Source organism: Tenrec ecaudatus, chromosome 2 (genome assembly GCF_050624435.1).
Source record: "Tenrec ecaudatus isolate mTenEca1 chromosome 2, mTenEca1.hap1, whole genome shotgun sequence".
NCBI lineage: Eukaryota > Metazoa > Chordata > Mammalia > Afrosoricida > Tenrecidae > Tenrec > Tenrec ecaudatus.
The window spans coordinates 8972632-8991632 of NC_134531.1; the positions used below are offsets into that span (position 1 = coordinate 8972632).

General features: G+C 48.1%; 1 pseudogene; it reads left to right on the top strand.

Moving 5' to 3' along the window:
• Positions 1–601: 601 nt before the first annotated feature.
• On the top strand, positions 602–1265 carry LOC142440701 (large ribosomal subunit protein bL17m pseudogene; annotated as a pseudogene).
• Positions 1266–19001: the final 17736 nt, after the last annotated feature.

The following is a 19001-nucleotide window of genomic DNA, read 5'->3' on the forward strand; positions in this document are numbered from 1 at the left end:
GTTTTATATCAAAGACTAATTGTATATTAAGAAAAGATCCTGGCCCAGTCCAGATCAAATCCCTAAGTCTGATATTAGCCCACATGTCCAATGCCAGTCTATAAATTCCTCTTCAGACTCACAAAACACATGTAATGCGAATATCACAGGCCAGTGGGTTGAAAGTCTAGTAGATCCAGTGGCGGTGGTGTAAGCATCTCAGCACTGGTATGGATCTCCATGTGGCTCCTCCAGCTCCAGGGTTCTGGCTCCATCAACATAGCTCTGCCTGGCTTGTCTTCAGGAATGTGAAGCAGAGAGTATGTGCATCCTGCCTCCAGAGTGGAAGACAGGAGTTCCCAGAATCTTCAGGAGAAAGCCTCACCCAAACAGTAGCACCGTTGGCTATGACGTGATTGACAGGCTAGACTCCACCCCTTTGCTTAAATTGGCAGGAGATTATGTAACCGCCACAAATGGGTTAATACCAGGGAAAACTAGAGAAGTAGGGTATGTGAGAATTCTGTACTATCCTCTCAATTTTCCTGTTCGTGTCAAACTGTTCTAAAAAAAAATAAAGTCGCCAGTTCCGGCCTGAAAGGGGCAGGAGGAAGCTTAGAAAATGCGGCTGACGGTGGCTGCTGCCATCTCGCACGGCCTCGTGTTCCGCCGCCTGGGCCTTGGTCCCGAGTCCGGCATTCATCTGCTGCGGAAACTTGCTGACGGGACTGGTGCGATACGAACGCATCGAGGCAACATGGGCGCGCGTAGACGAAGTGAGAGGCTACGCCGAGAAGCTTATCGACTATGGGAAACTAGGAGACACCAACGAACGAGCCATGCGCATGGCTGACTTTTGGCTCACGGAGAAGGACTTGATCCCAAAGCTGTTTAAAGTGCTGGCCCCTCGATACCAAGGTCAGAATGGAGGCTACACAAGAATGGTGCAGATCCCAAATCGGAGTGAGCAGGATCGAGCCAAAATGGCAGTCATGGAGTATCAAGGGAACTGTCTTCCCACCCTGCCCCTGCCTCGCAGAGACAGCAACGGGGCACTCCTAAACCAGCTGCTGCAGGGGCTGCGGAGAGACCTCAGCCAGACGGAGAGAGCCAGGATGCACAACTCCCACACAACCCAAACTCCAGCAATTTAATACCAGAACTTCTGTGCCCTTCATCAGGGCCCAAGGTCACAAGTGTTTGGCCATCTCTTCAGCTCTAGGAAGAACTGAAGCTATAGTTGGTGTTACTGGGACCCAGAACCATCTGGGGAGCTAGATGGATCTACTCTTGCCCAACAGATCAAATGGTCCATATGCTTGTGTAAATGTATTTTATTTTTTTTCCCTTGAAGTTTCGGGTGAAATGAAGCCTATGCAGATGTACAATCTGTCTGGAATAGAAAATTCATCGTTCGCTTTTGGTTCCTGGAAAATAAATAAATAAATAAAGTCTATTAGAAGAAGAAACCAACAGGAAACCCAAAAGCATGCCCTGTAGCAAGGAGATTAGGGATCTTCCTATGGATGGAATTCACTGGCTTTCTGGGCAGTTCAGTGCACAAGTCAATGCTGTTGCTGGTGTCACCGAGTCAGCTCTACCACACATAAGCTGTGTTAGGCTGGATGTTCTAGAGAAGCAAAACTAGATATAGATATGTATATCTTAAGAAAATGGAAAAAGAAAGAAAGAAAGTGGCTTATACAACATTGTTGTTACTGTTGGGTACCATGGAGTTAGTTCTACCCATGACAAGCCTATGGACAACAGAACGAAACACTGCCTGGCCCTGCGCCATCCTCACAATTGTTCCTATGCTTGAGCCCACTGTTGCAACCACTGTATCAATCCATGTCCTGAGTCATTCTCTTTTTTCCCTGCCCCTTGCCTTTCCCAAGCATGATGTCCTTCTCAAGGGCCTGCCCTCTCCTGACAACACGTCCAAAGTATGTGAGATGGGGTCTCACCATCCTTGCCTCTAAGGAGCACTCTGGCTGTATTTCGCCCAAGACTGATCAGTTACAACAAAAACGTGGGTGAAGGGAGACAGTGGATGATGGAAGATATAGAAATAATAGTGACATATAATTTATCAAGGGTTCATGAGGAGGAGAGGGTGGGGGTGGAAAAAGAGGAGCTGATACCAAGGTCAACTAGAAAGTAAAATTTTTGAAAATGATGATGGCAACATGTGTACAAATGTGCTTGACACAATGGATGTATGGATTGTTGTAAGACCTGTAAAATACCCCTCCCCCCTCTGAGGGGGACAAACAGCACACATGTGAGTGAAGGGAGACAGCGGTCAGTGAAAGATATGAAAATAAGAATAATTTTTAATGTATCAAGGGTTCACAAGGGTGGGAGGGTGGTGGAAGGAGGGGAAAAAGAGGAGCTGATACCAAGGAGCTGATGCTCAAATAGAAAGTAAAATGCTTAGAAAGTGATGATGGCAACATGCTTGATACAATTGATGCATGAATTGTTATAAGAGTTGTAAGAAAGCGATAGGTTTGTCCTTTGGGCAGTCCATGGTACTGCCGATATTCTTCTCCAGCATCACAATTCAGATGCGGCCATTCTTCTTTGGTCTTCTCTATTCAATGCCTGACTTTCACATGCAGAAGAGGCTCATGAAAATACCGTGACTTGGGTCAGGAACCCCTTAGTCATCAAAGTAACATCAGTGCTTTTCAATACACTAAAGAGTTCTAGTTCAGCAGATTTACCTAATGCAGCACATCTTTTGATCTGTAAATGCTGCTTCCATGAACATCCACTGTGGATTAAAGCAAGACAAAATCCTTAACAAATTGAATCTTTCGCCATTGGTCCAGTTGTGAGGATTTGGGTTGTCTGTACATTGGGTTTTAATACATATTGAAGTTATAGAAACTGTTAATTAAGTATAGTCTGGTTCAAATCTACAGGTCAGATGTTGTGCTGGGGTTGATGAACCAGGAGACAGGGAGACAAACCAAGCAGTACATCAGGTTCATGATTGCAAAACCAAATGAACCCAAGATCAGAGGCAATATGGCAGGCCTCTGATAGTTCCCAGGGTCAATGAGGGTATACCTCATATCTTAAAAGCAAGAAAAGTGTACATCAGGGTTTCATCATCTTGCCAAACTTAATTCAATCTGTACGCTGAGCAAATCATCAGAGAACATGTATAATAAAGGAAGAAGTATGGGGCAACAGAGTTACTGACATTTGGTGATATGCAGATGACACAACTTTGCTTGCTGAAAGGAGGGAGGACTTGAAGTACTTGCTGATGAAGATCTAGGACTACAGCCTTCAGTGTGGATTACAACTCAATGTAAAGAAAACCAAAATCCTCACTACAGGACATGTAGGTAATATCATGGTACATGGAAAAAAAATGAAATTGTCAAGGACTTCATCTTGCTTGATTCCACAGTCCGTGCTCATGGAAGCAGCAGTCAAGAGAACAAACGATTGCAATGGGTACACCTGCTGCATAAGAACTCTTTAAAGTATTGAGGATTAAGGTGGGCTTGACACAAGTCATGGTATTTTCTGTCACCTCAAATGCATGTAAAAGTTGGATACTAAATAAGGTAGCCGGAGGAAGAATGGATGCATTTGAATTAGGGTGCTGGTGAAAAAATATTAAAAGTGCCATGGACTGCCCAAAGGACAAATATATCTGTCTTGGAAGAAGTATGGCCAGTGCTCCTTAGAGGCGAAGATGATGAGATGTCATCTTACATGCTTTACACATTGTGTCAGGGGAGATCAGTCCCTGGAGAAGAACATCATGCTTGATTAAGTGGAGGGGCAGTGAAAAAGCGGAAGACCTTCAATGAGATGGATGGACACAGTGACTGCATTGATGGGTTCAAACGTAACAACAAATGTGCGGAGGATACAGGATCAGGCAGTGTTTCATTCCTTTGTACACAGGGTCGTTATGGGTCTGAGTGACTCAATGGCACTTAACAACAACAGCTTAAGCCAGATGCAGAATCTGGAACAACATGAGGAAGTGAGCTATCTTCTTCACATTATCAACTTTGACAAGAGTAGACCACACCCCTAATGAAACTTCCTTCCAATTGCGTGTGAAAAGTGGACAATGAATAAACTTGGACCTCGGCAAGAGGAGGTAAGCACTTCACCCTTATCTTCAAACATTTTGACTGCTCATAGTAAATCTCATAAGGGAATTGATTACATTATACACGATCATATCATGAGGAAGCTCCAACTTCAAAATGGAGAATTTTGGCTGAACCAAGTTGACACAAAACCTAACTATTATATTGGATCTATGTACACCATCACCAATAAGTCAGTTTCTACTCATAGCAAGTCCATATGCAACAGCATTAACCTCACAATTGTTGTTATGCTTCAGTCTAGCGTTGCAGCCCTCGAGTCAATCCAGCTCATTTAGTGTCTTCTTCACGGATCTTCTGTTTCACCAAGCATGGTGTGCACTTCCAGGGACAACTTGTTCAAAATAAGTGAGACAAAGTCTTGTTATCCTCACGTCTAAGGAGAATTCTGACTGTACTTCTCCCAAGACAGATGTGTGTTCTTCTGGCAGTCCATGGTACTTTCAGGATTCTTCACCAACATCATAATTCAAATGTATCAATTCTTGTATGGTCTTGCTTATTCACTGTCCAACTTGCATAAGCATATGAGTCACATGTGGCATGAGGATTGGAGGAAGGCTTATTAACCACCTGCGATCTGCAGGTGACACACCTGGCTCATTGAAGGTGAGGAGGACTGGAAGCCTGTGCTGATAAAGATCAAGGTAGCATCACGATAAAGGGAGGAAAGGTTGAAGTTTCACACAGGCTTTGAAAACTTTGGCAGGAAGGTAGATTGAAGTGAAAATCAGTTCAATTATTCTTGCCTTTCAAATAGACAAGCTCTATAAGAAAAGGTAATGGTAAAGAGGGTTTTTTTGGTGGGGGGGGAGTAAATGCATTCCTCTTTACTGCCTTTGGCAAACATTTCGAGATCTCTCGATTCTTTCTGGTTGGTCTCTCTTTAATAATGCATCCAAGCAGCCTTCAGCAGGGATTATGAGTTAATGCAACGAAGAGCAGGATCCTCAAAACTGGACCAATGATAAATGGAGGAAGGTTGAAGTTGTCGGGAATTTTGTCTTGGTTGGATCCACAGTTGATGCTCATGGAAGCAGGAGTCAAGAGATCAAAAGACATGTTGCATTAGGTAAATCTGCTGAACAAGACCTCTTGAGAGTATTTACATTAATTGGAGGACTAATGTGTTTCCAATCAAATTATGGTATTTTCACTTGCCTCATCTGCATGTGAAAGTTGGACATTGACTGAAGAAGACTGAAGAATGAATGAAGTTGAATTGCGGTTCTGACAAAGAATATTGAAAGTACCATGGACGGCTAGATGGAAAAACCCATCAGTCTTGAAAGAAGTACAGCCAGAGTGCTCCTGAGAGGCAAGGATGGTGAGACTTTGTCTTACATACTTTGGATGGCCATAATGTCAGGGGAGACCATTCCCTGGAGAAGAACTTTGTGTTTGCTAGAGAGGCAGCGAAGGAAAGAAAACTCAATGAGATGCCTTGACACTGTGGCTGCCAGAATGGGCTCACGCATCGGAACAATCGTGAGGGTGGCCCAGAACCGGGCAGGGTTTTGTTCCGTTGTGCATCAGGTTGCTATGGGTGATAACCAATATGGCGGCACTGAACAACAGCCACAATGTGAGTCCACTGGAAATACCATTAGTTGGGACAGGCTCATGTTTGTCCTCAACGTGACGTCTTTGCTCTGAACACTTTAACAAGGTCTTGTGCAGCAGGTTATCCAATACAGCACATCCTTTTATCTCTACATGACCAGATGACCGCGAGTCAGGATTCTTTACTAAACCTGCCTGAATTAGCAACAGCAGGGATTCTGTAGCTTGCCCCCAAGAAACTATACTACATGCATATACATATTTACATCTAGGGCTTAAAATAAGAGACAGCTGTAGGAGATTTGGTGTCATTTTCCATCTTGGGTTGCAATCATTTCTCACAAGGCAGCAGAAGATGTGTAATGCATCTGGGGGTAGAATCAGGGCTAATGAGATAATATCCGCAAAATGCTTTGCGCTCCCCGGAGCTTCCGAATGGCAGGGTACGCGTTTATCGTCACTAGCAACAAACATGCTTTGAAAACTTTGTCAGGAAGGTAGATAGAAGTAAAAATCAGTTCAATTCTTCTTGTCTTTCAAAATAGACAAGCTCTATAAGAAAAGGGAAGGGTAAAGAGGGTTGGTTTTGGAGTTGGTCTGTTTTTTGTAAATGTATTCCTCTTTACTGCCTTTGTCAAATACTTCATGAGCTCTCAATCCTTTCTGGTTGGTCTCCCTTTCATAATTGCATCCAAGCAGCTTCGATTTCTCCACTTCCCATTTCTCTGGGGAAATATTCCTCAACCTTCTAATGCCACTCCCCTCCCCTCTTGGAAGCAAAACAAGACACTGGATGCTTTCCACGCCTGTGACATGAAATTTCAAAACAAATAATATTGTGATGGGAAACAAGCCACCGCCATGGTCCTACTCGCAGAAAGAAGACTTGGCTCTGTAGAAAGACATCGCAGGCCAAGGAAAGATGAGCACCCAGAAAGAAACAGCCTTCAGTGGTTACCAGGGATGAGAGGGGAAGTGGGGGCAAATCGCTACCTAGAGAGGAGACATGTTTGCACAACAGCACCAGGGCTAAGGAGGACATTAGGAGGTGCCCAAAGTAAGAGACAAGAAAGGCAACAACTCCCCCACCCCCTACCCCACTATCATGATCCCGATTCTACCTTACAAATCTGGCTAGACCAGAGGATGTACACTGGGACAGATAGGAACTGGAAACAGGGAATCCAGGCCCAGTGGTGAGAGTGGCGATAACGGGAGGGTGGAGGGAGAGTGGGGTGGAAAGGGGAAACAGATTACAAGGATCTATATATAACCTCCTCCCTGGGGGACGGACAACAGAAAAGTGGGTGAAGGGAGAAGTCGGACAGGGCAAGATATGACAAAGTGATAATTTATAGAATATCAAGGGTTCATGAGGGAGGGGAGAGTGGGGAGGGAGGGGGAAAATGAGGAAGGCAACGCCAGGGGCTTAAGTGGAGAGTAAATGTTTTGAGAATGATGAGGGCAATGACTGTACAGATGTGCTTTACACAATGGATGTCTGTATGGATTGTGGTGAGAGCTGTATGAGCCCCTAATAAAACAATTTTTTTTAAAAAGAAAAGAAAGGCCACAGCTTTAACGTATCTGCTCCTGCAAGACTAATAGCAGTCCCAGAGGGTATCTATGAGTAGATGCATCGGTAGATACGGAAGGTGAAGATGTAGAAAAGCAAGTGGGAGGAACCCACAGCGATCCCAAATCGGTCTTTTGAGACTGTAAATGTTCACGAGAGTAGACAAGCTCATCTTTTCCCCAAGGAGGGACTGGTTGGTTTAAACTTGAAGTGGGGAAGCCAACGCCTATCCCACAACACTATCGATGTATAGAGGTTCGGCAGAGAACATTCCCACCTAAGTATTTGTATGTGCGGCAACCGGATGCTGGAGAAGGACGTCGTTCTCGGGGAAGTGGAGGGGTGGGGAAAGAGGACGGTCCTCAAGGAGACGGACGGACACGGCGGCTGTCACAAGAGGCACCAACACTAAAATGATTTAAAAACGATGATCTTATCTGTCAACCTTCACCCGATTCACAACACAAAGTTCAAACAAACCAACTCTCTGTTGTGACCAGGAGGAAGTCAAGCGTAAGCTGTCTTACACTTTTATAAACGCCAGCCAAGCATGATGTCCTTCCCTGGGAACTGGAGCCTTCTGATAACACTTTCCAAGTTGTCGGACCAAGTCTGGCCCTCCGTGCTTTGAAGGAACATTCTGGCTGGACTTCTACCAAGAGACTGGTTCCTTGGGATACCTAGTATTATGCTTGAATGTTGCCAGCAGAATAATTCAAATGCAATCATCTCTTCTGTGCTGTTGTTGTTGTTATTGTTGTTGTTGTCATGGAGCTGGTCCCTCTCCATAGCAACCCTGAGCACAACAGAAGGACACACTGCCCGGTCCTGCGCCCTCCTCACCATTGTTCCTGTGCCTGAGCCCAGTGTTGCAGCCACTGTGTCCATCCATCTGATTGAGGACCTTCTGGAGGAGCAGTTTAATCCTGAGGCCTGTTCCCCTGGTGGACACACAGAAATCAAAGCCTTCTGTTTCCTTATTTGCCCCTCTACGACACAGAGAGTGGATCCATCTACACATTCCTCTTTGGAAGCATGTGGGTAGCCTGATTGGAAAGTTTGAATCATGTGATCACCCCTGGAGCAGAGATGTGACCAAGGTGCAGTGCTGTGCTGTTCTGAAGCCCTTGGGACTAGGGGTGGTGTCATTTCCCCCAGACCTCGGCTTCCCCAGGCTGGTGGGGGTGCACATAAAGTTAGTGTTACTCACGGTCAATTCAGATTCACCGTGACCCGAATGTCCGCGACTGTAAGTCTTCCAGGAGTAGAAAGCCTCATTTTACCTTCTCAGAGTGACCGATGACTTTGAACTGCTGACCTTGTGGTTAGCAGCCCAGCAAGTAGCCTACTATGACATCTGGGTATTTCAGTGGGTGTGACAACTGAAGATACTCTGGTAGCTCAGTGGGTTAAGCATTGGCCAATTTACCTCAAGGCCAGCAGTTCAAATCTACCACCAACTCCATGGGAGACAACTGAGGCTGTCTGCTCCCACATAAAGATATATAGTCTTGGATATCTTAAAGACCAGTTCTACTCGGTCCTGTAGGGTCGCGGCAAGTCAGAACCCATAGATGGCAGAGGACTCAACTTTGGGGAGGTCATCGCAGTGTGTTCCTCTGGCTTCCACTCGGTAGCTGCAAAGCTCAGCATTTCTGGAGACGCACAGCAGCAGAACCCCAACAATAGTTTTTCTTTCCCTCTGTGCCCGACTTAATTTGAGGAATTGACACACAGCTCCTGAAATCACTTTCATGATCATCCCCAAGATCTGGGAAGACCACATGTCTTTCCCAACAGGATCTGGAGCCATTTGGCTAAAGCAGGCCATTAGACACCATCTCTTCATGGGTTCCTTCATCCCAAGTCACCAGGACAGAGAGGGCAGGCAATCAATCCTTTGTGAAACAGAGCTCTCTGTCCCAGGACAAGCTAACGCTCATTATTTGCAAAATTGGGCTTCAACATCATCAGTCACCATTCAGATGTCTCTCAAAAACATAACCTTTAGCAGGTCTCAGCACACACATTTTCACGAGCGTTTCTCCACCACACAAGGCTTTTGTGTGGTCGATTCGTGGTTTTCAGGCTTGGTGGTTGAAACTGCTGAATCACACACCAGCGGAGGGCTTTGTAGAGTCCCAATACTGTGTTTCAGTTCTACCCGATCTCCGTACATTATGGAGAGGTCTGCTTTGCAAGAATAACTCATGTATCAACACAGTGACGCCTCTGAAAATATTTTGGCTAAATTATCACTTAGGTCAACAGTCTCTGGCATGGTAACACAGCACTTTCAGAGACTGGACACACTGGGAGGAGGCACAAGGCACCATCTTTTGCATGGACCCATCGATGACAATAACCATTGTCAGCAAATCCCAATCTCATCTTTAACCACCTCAAAGGAAGACGGAGGTTTCTCACAGTGAGAGGTTTTGACAGTCATGCCCGGTCTAAATGCTGTCTTCTGATTCCAAATAATGTCACATTCACAGGTGTCAGGACTAGACTTCAGTATACCTTTTGGGCGGGGGACACACAAATCTCTACTGGTTGACCCCAGTAGAGAGAGAGAGAGAAATGTAAGCCCGAATCAGAAGAAAGTATTTGAACAGGTGCTTGGGCACCAGGTGTGAGGCCCAGGATGTAGCGTACAGGGGGGAAATGGGAACCAGAGCTGTCTCCAGGGAAGTTGAAATAGGTATCTTGAAAATGCATATCCACTCCGTACCTATGGAGGTGCTCTGCTTTGGAAAGAGGGTCTGTGGAGAGGTAGTCAAGTTCCAATGGGGTCCTCAGAGTGGGCGCTAATCCAATGACGGGACAAACTCACGCTCACTGGTGTCTAGTGGATGCTGACTTAGAAGAACCCTGCAGAGTAGAACTGGCCCTGTGGGTTTCCGAGGCTCTACATCTTTTGAGGCAGACTGGTCTGATCTTTCTCCCGAGGAGTGCTCGGTAGTTTTGACTCTGGACTTGTGGTTAGCACCCCACAGCATAATCCACTCTGCCACCCAGTCTTCAAGATGACTAGAGTCCTTAAAAAAGGGGGAGATGAGACAAAGCAGCATGCCAGGAGAAACTGGGTATGTGAAGACTGAAATAGAGATGCAGCTACAAGCCCAGGAAGGCCCGGGGCCACCAGAACCTGGAAGAGACAAACAAGGTCTCTCTCTTAGAGATCTCCAAGATGGCATGATCCTGATGGCATCTTTGATCTTGGACCTGTAACCTCCAGACCCACGAGAATATTCGTTGCTGTTGTTTTAAACCACATGCTCAGTGGTGCTTTATGACAGCTGCCCTCGGGATCTAATCCACCATGTGTCTTCCGCATGAGCCACCATAAATTAACATTGCAGGAGACTGTGTCCCACTGCACAGGCCAAGGTCGGCCCCGGCGTGGAAGGGCTAGGGATGGCTGTGTGAAAGAGACTCCCTTTCAAGGGTGAGAAGAGTGCTGGGGAGGCTGGGGCTTCGTTGGAGATGCTCGAGGTGGATGAGTGGGTAAACTTGGAGCCTTGGAAATCATGGTAAAGCTATCGGTGGCTAATCCTCTCATCTTTCATTGATTCTGTTTTCATCCTCCTGGTTTCCCTGGGACTCATGGGTGGTTAAGCACTCAACTCCTAGCTAAAAGATCAAGGTGGTTCGAGTGAACCCCAGTGCACCTCAGGAGACAGACCTGATGCTCTGCATCCAAAAGGTCACGGCCTTGGACACCCGATGAAGCAGTTCCACGCTGCAGGGGTGGGGCCACCTAGAGTTCAAATCCACCCGATAGCGATGATGCCAACGGCCAGGCTCCAGGTCTCAGGTAGACTGTGGACTTTACTCTAGGACAGACAAGAGACCCCGGTCTCAAAGATCGTTCAGCAAGAGAAGTTCTTAAGTCTTCAAAAGGACGAAGACAAGACACAGACAAAGACACATCCCCCGGACAAGGGAGACAATTAGAACAAGGCCAAAACAATGTCTGTGGAGTTATAGTGAGGACGCTAGTTGAATAAGGCAGGGCACAGAAGACTCTGTCACAAAGTCATGACATGTTCGATGGTTGATCAATACATCGCAGTCAGAAGTGGGACTACAGAGGTGGGACCAGGACTCTGGTTGGGACACTGTGTTAGTCTGGGTACTTTAGAGAAACAAATCCACAGAAACTCATGTATAAGAGAGAGTTTTGTATAAAGGTTAAGTGCGCATCAAGAAAACATCCCAACCCGGTGCTGCCCAAGCCCACAAGTCTAACATTAACCCATATGTCCAACACCAACCCACAAAGTCCTCTTCCATCTTACAAAACAGATGCAATGATGCTGACTGCAGGAGGAAAGACAAGTCAGTGAATGTGTAAACATCTCAGCACTGGCAGGGGTCTCCACGTGGGTGCTCCAACACCCGGGGCTGCATTGGGGTAGGTCCATGTGGCTTCTCCTCAGGGATGTCTTGCAGGAAGTGAGCCTTGCCAGCTAAACCAGGGAACTGGCTAAGGCAGCTGCACTCTGGTCTGACCATCAGAAAGCAAGAGACCTGAGAACTCAAAAGGTGAGGTTCACTGAGCCATTTATCCCTCCACCCTTCAATTAACCCCACATATGTTTATTGGTCAGGTTGGCACAATAAACTAACTACCTCAGTCCACCCCTTGCCAACCTGGCACCTGTACATAATTCTTTAGCTTCACAATTGCAATTAAGTAACACCTACACCTTAATCCTGTGAATATGTCCCCCCATCTATGAAAGTTTTTAAGCCAACCTCTTCATGCCTTTATCCCCCTAATTTTGAGTATCCAATTTATATACTGCCCACTTACAGACACACACACTATGTTCGATGGAAGAGCTTACAGGATTGATCCAGGGCCTTCCCACCAAGGCAGTCAAAGCATGACTGGTGGGCTGTGACTCGTGACTATGCGAGTCCCCCAAACTGTCCATCAAGGACACACCTGAGAGACTGTCCTTCTCTCCAGAGAGAGAGTGGCATCTACTTTCTAAGGCACTCTGCTGAAGGGCAAGACTGTCTGCATCCTTGTTTAATCTGTCAGAAGGAATTCAATGGAGGCTTAATCGACGTGGGGACATTGCAAGTAGGTTGGGGGTTTTCACTGTCATCTGGAGCCTTCTGCAAACAAGGTGCTCAGAATGTAAGCTCTCCTACCACTTGCTGAGTCTCCATGTGTCTTCTCTGAGCGTCAGCTTCCAGAAAAAGGTCTAATTGGAGGCTATTTCAAGCAGAGGAGAAAGACAACAGTGTATTCTTCAGGGATCTGAAGAAGCAGGGTGTACTTGTGTTCTAAAGGACAGCACAGCCGAACTGCTTCCTCCATGCCAGACACTATTGTCAGCATTTAAAACAATGCTTCCCTCAACACACACACACACACACACACACACACACACACACACACACACACACAACTATCAGGAAGGCTCCATCGGTATCCCTGTTTTCAGGGAAAGGGAAGCACAATCAGGTTCAACAGTAGCTGCAACAACATCCTTCTTGTCAAAGACAGTCACGGGTCAGAGAAGGCTGGAGAAACTGTCGATTTCAGGCGGTGGGGTGGGGGGTCAGTCCGCTGTGGACTCTGAGTCACTGAGCGCGTCCTTCCTTCATCAGTAGGAGTTAAAATGTGCAGCAGTCGGTCCAAAGGCCACACAGGGTGGACATCCTCCAATTGGCACCCTGGCTGGAGGGAGTTTAGAGTAAACAAGGACATGAGTAATTGTTCTGTTCCCGAGCCAGCCAGAAATGCCGAAGTCCTGAGCAGCCAAAAACCATCCTGAACTCCACTGGGCAGGGCTGGAATGCTCTGCCTGAGGGAATTTGGAGCTGGGCTGGGAGAGGTCTCTCCTTGCACTATGGAGGCTGAGCTAGTGACCTAGAGGAGAAGTGGAAAAATTCCTTTCTGGGTGAGAGGTTGCAGGAATAAGGGTGGGGGTGGGGGGTGGGGGATGGACCAGTACAGCAATGGTTCCATATGACTTTTGTAGGCGAAGGGCCTCCGGCCTCAAGGAACAAGGAGCTCTCTAGGACAGAGAGAGAGCTGGGGCACCGAATTTATTCTTCCTTCCCAAAACATTTACCCTTGGCCGGCACATTGATTGGGACTCCTACTAACCTTGTTGGACAGAGTAGAACTGCTGGACAGGGTCCTTCTAAGACTGTCATCTTTGTAAGTAGAATCACCTCCTCTCTTTTCCCCCCATGGTGATCCTGCTGGGTTTGAACCACTGACTTTGGTTTGGTCGTGGAGCATTTAACCATTGAGTGACCAGGGCCTCACAAAGCATTTATGGAAGTGTCAATTCAGAATAAAGATGCCCTGGTGGCATCTTTACATATGGAGTGCAAATTCGTAACAAAGATGCAACTTGACGTGACTTGTGAAGCACTTGACTATTAACCAAGAGGCAAGGGTTCAAACCCACCCCGCCCCATAACTCTGAAGAAGAAAGATGCAGAGATCTGCCCCATAAAGACCATAAATTAGAACACTCCATGGGGTAGTGCGACTCCATCATGTGGGGCAGCTATGAGCCAGAAGCCGACTGGAAGGCACCTAACCACAAAACATCCCAACACTGACCACACCAAACCCCTTGCCTTCACGCCGAACAACCCCCAACGTGTTGCAAGACGGCCCAGGAAGGACGGACACAGAAGAGCTTTGTGGCGGCTGAGGCTGTCTGCTGAGAGGGGCGGGGATGGATCAACACGGTGGCTGCAACCGCGGGCTCAAGCAGAAGACAGTTGTGAAGATGGCGCAGGACTGGGTGGGTGGCACTTCGCTCTGGGGTGCACGGGGCCGCTGTGGGTAGGGGCTCACTTGATGGCACCGCCACCAACTGCTTAGTGGCGGAGTTCACAGGTGGCCACATGGATGAACCCTCACGGGGGACAATAATGGAAACTTCCACGTGCGGGTGTCTGTTGAGGGGTGCAGATACTGTGGCTTTTACTGCACCGCCCTCATGTTTTCTGCTGGGAAGAGGTGCCCTACTGCGGGGACGTGATGACCCCTGCTGAAGCATGTAGGAAATCTGACCATCATGCTGGTACCCAGTGGGCAGGGCCGACGAGAGGCCGGGAGGAAAGATGAGCACAGCAGCGGAAAGGGAGAGTGGAGTTCTGAGCTGGGCAGGTAGGAAAATGAAGATAGACAGAGAGGACAGGAGGCTGTTGGAGATGAGTGAAAACCTGTAAGCACTGGTCTGGGGTAAACAAAGGAAGATGGCTTGAGGAAATGATTGAGCAGTAAGGGAGACGCTGGTTAAAACAGGTGGGTACCCTTTGAAGGGATGGGTGATCTGAACTGGATGGAAAGGAGGAAGGCATTGGGTCAGGATCAGGGTCAGGGTCAGGGTTAGGGTAAGATGGGCAATTTGGGCTCAAGATTCTGGAATTCAGAGAGTAAATATTGAGATGTGACCAGTGGACAATTCTCTATATCAAAGTATTTTAAATTTAAGCCAGCTGGGATGCTCTGCTTTAAAAGAGGAGGGGTGTGTGTGTGTTCTGGTAGCATAGTTGGTTATCCATTGGGCTACTAACCAGAAGGTCAGCAGTTTGAAACCACCAGCTGCTCTGTGGGAGAACAATGAGGTGTTCTGTTCCCTAAATACTTACAGCCCCGGAAACACACAGGGGGCCAGTTCTAGCCTGTCATATCGGGTCGCTAGGACTATGCAACTATTCTGAAAAGCTATGAATGAGAATTGACGAGATGGCAGTGAGTAAGGGAATGAGTGGGAACCCTTCTGGAAGAGCTTGCTGGTGGGGAAGGATCAAGGAGAGAAAGACCTGCTCTATCAGCCATTCTTGACCACACACATGAACGATAATAATACCCGACAATAATAGTTACAACAGGGTATTTATTACATCTGTAATTATGCTACACATTCACTATAGCCATCATCATTCACAACCCCAATAACACCAACCACAGGTAACCTGCAGGACACATGGTGCTAGATTCTCAGAAGGGTCCATCGAAATGTGTCTACGCATGGACTTTTATGTGCTCTTCCAGGAGTCCCTGGCTATGGATGGCAAACAGTTAAACCCTCAACGATTTGCCAAAAGAGAGGTACATGGTTTGAATCCACCCAGAGGTGCCTCAGATGACAAGGCTGGCAATTCTGAAAGACCACAGTCTTGAAAAACTTATTCATCTGCAGTGAACGATTTTACCTGGGGTTCGTGACTTTTTAGACTAGTAACTAAGCTTAGCTGGATTACTGGGTCAATCCATCTTATCGAAGCTCTTCCTCTTTTTCGCTGCCCCTCTGCTTTACCAAGTGTGTTAGTGCAGATTGACTAGAGAAACAAATCCAGGGACACTCGTGTATGTGTAAGAGAGAGCTTTACATCAAAGAGTAATTATATATTAAGGAAACAGCTCGGTCCAGATCAAGTCCATAAGTCTGATATTAGCCCATATGTCTGATACCAGTCCATACATTCCTCTTCAGATGCACACAGCACATGCAATGTTGCTGAACACAGGAAGATCACAGGTCAGTGGGTGGAAAGCCTTGGGGATCCAGTGGTGGTGGAAGCATCTTAGCGCTTGCATGGGTCTCCATGTGGTTCCTCCAGCTCCAGGGCTCTGGCTGCCATCAGCATAGCTCCATGTGGCTTGTCAACAGGAATGTCAAGAAGTGAGAATGTGTCCTGCCTCCAGGGAGGAAGACACGAAGTTCCCAGAATCCTCAGAAGGCCATGACCACAAGGAGTTGTCATCTGGCTGTGACCTGATGGAAAGGTTAGACTCCGCCCCTTTGCTCAAGTTGACGGGAGATTATGTAACTGCTACACCAAGCATGACGGCCTTCTCCAGAGACTCGTCCTTCTCCAGACTGCTATCTCCTGACGTGTCCGAAGTGCCTGAGATAGCTTCTCCCCACCCTTGTCCCTGTAACTCCGCTGGCTGCTCTCTGCCCCACTGTCCGCGGGCTCAAATGTAAGACACGTGTGCGGCAGGCCCAGGCACAGGCCATGTTCCCGTCTACCGTACCCCGGGAGACTAAGAGTCAGAACCGATTCGATGTGTTGAACGCTATCTAACATCTACAAAGGTCTTGGGGTGCTTCCCAAACCCCACCTCTTCAGTAAAACCTTGCCACCTTTTCTAATCTAGAAGGAATCTCTAGCAGCGCTCACGGGACACAACCACCCAGACAGGTTATCTTAATCAACGTGAGGAACAGCCACTCCTTACAAAGCAGGATCAAGAAACCAGCTCTTCTCTGTGCCTCTCAGTGCCTGGCACAGACACCTGGAGCAAACACCTGGCTCTTCGCTGAATGCCTAACCTATCGATGAGACCAGAGGATGCGAGGGGGTGGGGGAAGAAGAGGAGAGGGGACGCTGGTCTCAGGGAGGAGACATCCTCCTCAGGGAGGGAGTCGAAGCAGTTTGGGATGGGGGTGGGGAGCCAGCTGCTGTTCTGGGGGTGGCAGGCGTGAGTCAGTGAAGGCGGATCCTGTGGAGGAAGGCTGTGATCTAATGTGCATATTGAGGAGTCCAGCCTGCATCTGCTGTGCTCAGTGAGCCTGTGGACAGAACAACTCCAGCTCAGAACGGGGCAGAGCAGAACTTTGTGTGCTGTCGTAACTAGCGTTCTCTATTTGAACACCCAACTGTGTCCCAATATCCATTGCAAGGGCTACATGGCACTCACAGGCAGTAATAAACTCTCCTGCTTGGAGAATGTATTAATAAGGGAGCAGGTTGTAATGCCAGTGAGAAAGGGAAAGGCTCAGGATACGATTGTTCATCAGCACATGTTACCAAGTTCCTTCAGGCCTGCTAATAGACGCCCAAAGGGCATGGTGCTCAGCTGTAAACCTCAGCCAGAGTGCATTGGGCTCAAGCTCCAGCATCAGCAAGCCCAGCTTCCAGAATTAAGTACCCAGAGGCACCCCACTCCAGTAAGCCTCAGCCCAGAGGCACTCAGCTCCACTTCTGTGGGTCAGCAAGCCTAACTCCCCCCAATTAAGTGCCCAGGGCCACCCTACTCCCTAAGCCAGCCTCCTGCCCCCCAAGCACTCCGCTTTACATGCTTCTTGGTGGGCGAGTCCCCCACTCTGTTCCGTGCTCTGGCTCCTGGTTCTGTTGCTGCTCCTCTGATGTCACAGCTGTCTTCCAGATCCAAGAGGTTCACTGTGCAGGGACATCAGGGTACAGATGACACCTTCCACTCCTGGCTCTCACTGGTAGAGCGATCTCCCCCTCCTCCTGCTTCTCAGAGGGCTCCTGTTATAGGCAACAGCGTGGAATTCTGGTGTCTCCTGTTCACAGGAGAATCCCATTAGTGTCTTCCCTCACCTTTGTACCCAGATCCATGTAGGCAGCCCTCATTTGGCGGGAGTTAGCGGCTTTGGCTAGAAGAGTCACGTTAAGTAATTCATGGCCCCTGAACTTTGCAACAGATTCTGGTGGCTTGACGGAGCCAACGTTGCAGGCAGTGGTGTTCAAGGACCGGAGAAAAGCAGACCCTGGGCATCCATATAGTCAGAAGAGTGCATGAGCTGGTGGCTTCCAGGTTGGGCAGGAGAAGGCGCTTTGGGCTTAAGATCATAGGGCCACTGGGACCAGTCAATCATCTCACCTCTGTCCATCCTTTCAGAGCCTGTCCTGAGCACTCCCTGCGGGCCGTGGCTGGGCTTGTGTCCTTAGGAGGAGGATTTGTAATAGCCTCTGCTCCTGACAATTCAGCAGGAGCGGCCTGTGGTGAGCAGGACCCCCGGTCTTGCCCTGCCCTGTAGTGGCTGGTTGGGACCCCCTTTCTCCACCTGTGCTTTCAAGAGCTCAACATCGTGGTCAGACTAACCCAGGTGACTGTGTCCCGTGTCTGCTGTCAGTAGTCGCTGTTCAGGCAGAGAAGGGGACTGATGCTGATGACAAGGCGGAATATAACCAGGGCCTACGAGGAAAGGCTCGCCCGGCCCTTGGGACAAACCCCCCAAAGCTATCACTGTCCATCGGCCTACTCCTACTCTGCCTCCCGGTAAACCTCAGCTCCGTAGCTGAGGCCCCACTGTTGCTAATTCCTGAAGGAGCCCTAGTCCCGTAGTAGTTACATGTTGAGCTCCTAACTTCAAGGTCAGCAGTTCGAAACCACCAGCTGCTCTCCAGGAGAAAGATGAGGCTTTCTATTCAAGCCACCTTCTACCGTCTCAGAAACCCACAGAGGCAGTTCTACCCTGTCCCATGAGTCAGTATTGACTAGATGGCAGTGAGTTTGTGTTTTGTTGCTCACTCCTACGAAGAAGGACAGGGCTTTTCTCCACTCGGTGGAACAGAGCAGGTTTTGGAAGGACATTAGCTGGTCAAAGGACAGTGAGAGATAACTGGCAGGGGCTCAACCAAGTGCATTTTACCCAAGAGCTTGCTGCTGCTCTGTGCCATCCAGTCAGTTCTGACCCACAGCCACCCTCTGGGGCAGGGTCAAATGGTCCCTGAGGGTTTCCGAGTCCATAACCCTTTACAGGAGTAGAAAGCCTCGTCTTTTCCTGAGGGGCGGCTGATGATTTCAAACTGCTGCTCTTGGGGTGAGCAGTCCAACATAATCACTGCGCCACCAGGGACCTGCTGGTGACGCTATTGGACAGAGAAGGACTGCCCCATCGGGGTGCTGTGCTGCAAAATTTCAGGGGTGGGAGAGCAGGTCACCAGGTCATTTCTCCTAGGGAAGCTGCTGGTTGGTTTGAACC